Here is a 3,727-nt window from a genome sequence, read left to right as displayed (position 1 = left end):
GTCCAGGGTCCCAATTATGATCTATGTATGCTGTGCCTTGCTGACGATAAAAATACTATAAGGCCCAGATCATTGGTTTGCCTGGGACCTCGCATGTCCAGGGGCCCAATTATGATCTATGTATGCTGTGCCTTGCTGACGATAAAAATACTATAAGGCCCAGATCATTGGTTTGCCTGGGACCTCGCATGTCCAGGGGCCCAATTATGATCTATGTATGCTGTGCCTTGCTGACGATAAAAATACTATAAGGCCCAGATCATTGGTTGCCTGGGACCTCGCATGTCCAGGGTCCCAATTATGATCTATGTATTCTGTGGCTTGCTGTCGATAAATACATACTATAGGGCTCCGTGCATTGGTTTGCTCGGGGGTCTATAATACTGGTAAGACGGCCTTCCCTTGCCGTTCCCCACTGGTGCCATCACTTCAATCAAGGGGGGGGGGAGTGCAGAGAAATAAACTGGATTTTGAAGACATATTGAAATGGTCATGCAGCACTATGGTCGTGGATTTTAATAATCAACATGGAGAAGATGGATGCATGAAGTTGTGGGCTTCGGTTTTTGCCTATTTCTATCCCATCCGTACTCTCTCACACTTTATATTTCGCATATGTACACGCACGCTTTTTGTTTTGACAGATAAAATCGACAATATTACATAATTTGCGAGCATACATACTCACACATACACACACATACACACGGACGCACGCACACACACGCCCTTTACACACTCCTATTCTGGAACTTATAAACTTACAATCTTATGTACACAATTACACACACACACGTGTATATCTACGCACATATACACATATACAACTCCTGTTCCGAGATATATAAAACCTACAGTCTTACAAACATAATTACACACACATTTATACAGACAACCGCAAACAGAAATTCATACACACAGACGCACACACACAGCCCTGTCCTGAGATATAAAACCTACAATCTTACATAATTACACACACACCACACACATCCAGTTATAGACCAACTCAATTTTCCGCCATCCACTTCCACAAATAAAAAACCAACCAAGGAACCACACAATAGACTCGGTTAGCAAATTACTTGTCAACTCGCCAAAGACTTCGCAGTTTATAATAACCACGACGACGACCACGACGGCGGCGGCGGCGACGTCATTATCAACAACAGAAGGCGTAGCTGTGTAGTAAGAAACTTGCTTCTCAACCACATGGTTCCGGGTTCGGTCCCACAGCATGGCACCTTGGACAAGTGTCTTCTACTAGAGCCTCGGGCTAACCAAAACCTTGTGAGAGGATTTAGTAGACGGAAACATACATATATATATACACATATACATACACACACATACATATATATATATATATATATACATACACACACATACATACACACACACATATATATATATTAGAAATTTTAGAACTAGCTACTTTGCTCATATATATATATACATACATAATATATATATATATATATATATATATATATATATATATATATATATATATATATATATATATTATATATTATATATAAATAATATATGTATGTGTATGTATGTGTGTGTGTGTGTGTGTGTATTGGAGGGGTATCAAAAAGTTCTCTCGGACTAGTCATGTTTAATAAAAAAAAAAGAATCATTTACCAAAGTTTTAGCATCATCTCCTCCGAAATCCCTCTCTCAATACGTTGCTCTCGGCTTCCTGCCACTCTTGGCATCGTTTACCGTAAGCGATCCGAGGACCATCTGCGATCCACTCTGGATCTCGACAACTGCGTCGAGCTGCATTTTCATCTTGGGAAAGACATGGAAGTCATCAGGGGCTAAATCTGGTGAACAGGGCGGGTGCGGAAGCCATACTATGTTTTTGTTTTGGCAAGAAACTCACGAGTGAGGAGATCTCGGTACTGGGCGCATTGTCACCGTGAAGAACCCAATTCTTCCCGCTTCACAGATCTGGTCGCTTTCTCCGAATGTCCTCCCTCAAACGCCGACTGATGGTCTTATGAAAGACCCTCGATTGATGGTTTTATGAAAGACCCTCGATTGATGGTCTTATCAAAGACCCTCGATTGATGATCTTATCAAAGACCCCCGAGTGAAGATCTTATCAAAGACCCTCGATTGATGGTCTTATCAAAAACCCTCGACTGATGGTCTTATGAAAGACCCTCGATTGATGGTTTTATGAAAGACCCTCGATTGATGGTTTTATCAAAGACCCCCGAGTGAAGATCTTATCAAAGACCCTCGATTGATGGTTTTATCAAAGACCCTCGATTGATGGTTTTATGAAAGACCCTCGACTGATGCTCTTATCAAAGACCCTCGACTTTCCTGATTTGCCACAGCTATCATACGTACACGTAACTTGAGCTTTATAGACTATCCTGGTTTCAGCTTACGCCATTAAACTGCATATTAACACGTAGCGTAGGGGGTCGAGCGAGTGGTCCTCCCCGGGTTACAGGTTTATGAAACAGCATTTTTGGGTCTGCTGTATTGGGTCTGCCTTTATAGGTTTAGGAACCCGCTGATTGGGGACGGGAAATTCAAGGGCTGCTCCGGGATGTCCTCAGGTTACGTCACAGACATAAACCCATTTTTTAATCTATACCTACCTACACAATCTTCCCTGTAAGATATACAGACTACCTCTTATGTAGACAATGTTACGCTCTCATCTTACCGCCTTCTCCGGACATCTCAGCACAACCAATACTTCAAGTCTGTAGAAATCGCCGAGAGGCCAGGAAGCAAAGCAACAGACTCAAAGCAGCACAAACGAAATTCTTTTCGTCTTTTATTAGCAGCGACATCACAAGACATCAAATAGAACTAAGCTTAGCACTCAGCCACTTAAACATACAAACCACACACATATACATTCACACATTCAAACACACTTACACACACATACACGCATGCATTTATATACTAACACACGCACACTCTCATACACACACATATATACATTTTTACACACACACACACATATAGGACACCGGCCATTTGGGTCTGAAGAGACATTGAAAAACTAAGCACTTTATGCAGTGAAACCCAGGATAACCCTATAGACAGACCATATCTAACTTTATATATTCTATAACTTAGAGTATGGTTCTCTTTCGGATTTATGATTTACTGACCACACACACACACGGATTTTTATCAGAATGAAATGTCTGATTTTGAACTGAAAGTTTTACTTTATCTCAACAGTAAGCAATGCAGTTAATCAAAGTATGCACCTAAATTATCAACAAAATTTTACCATTTTATTGGTAGCTTATTTATGCCGGCAGCGAAGAATTCTGGAGAGCAAGAGGTGATGAAATCACGAAAGACTGTTTTTGCATCTTCTTCAGATTTGAAGTTTTTAACTTGCAAAAAGTTGTCTAATGCCTGGAAAACATGATAGTCAGTTGGTGCAAGGTCTGGTGAATATGGTCGATGACAGAGTACTTCCAAGTTCAGTTCCTGTAACATGAGTAATGTTCTTTGTGCAACATGTGGTCAAGCATTGTCTTGCAAGAGAATTGGCCTGTCTTGACCAATCTCGGTTGTTTAATTGCAAATTCACTCATCATTTCATCCAGTTGATTGGCTGTAATTGACTTACAAGGTCTCATGAAGCTGTAGTGGATGACACCAGCGCTGGACCACCAAACAGACACCATTACCCTTTTTTTGGTGAAGTCTTTTTTGGATTGTGTATTGG

This window comes from Octopus sinensis, linkage group LG24 (assembly GCF_006345805.1).
Source record: "Octopus sinensis linkage group LG24, ASM634580v1, whole genome shotgun sequence".
Classification (NCBI taxonomy): Eukaryota; Metazoa; Mollusca; class Cephalopoda; order Octopoda; family Octopodidae; genus Octopus; species Octopus sinensis.
Note: the sequence above shows the minus strand (reverse complement) of the source record.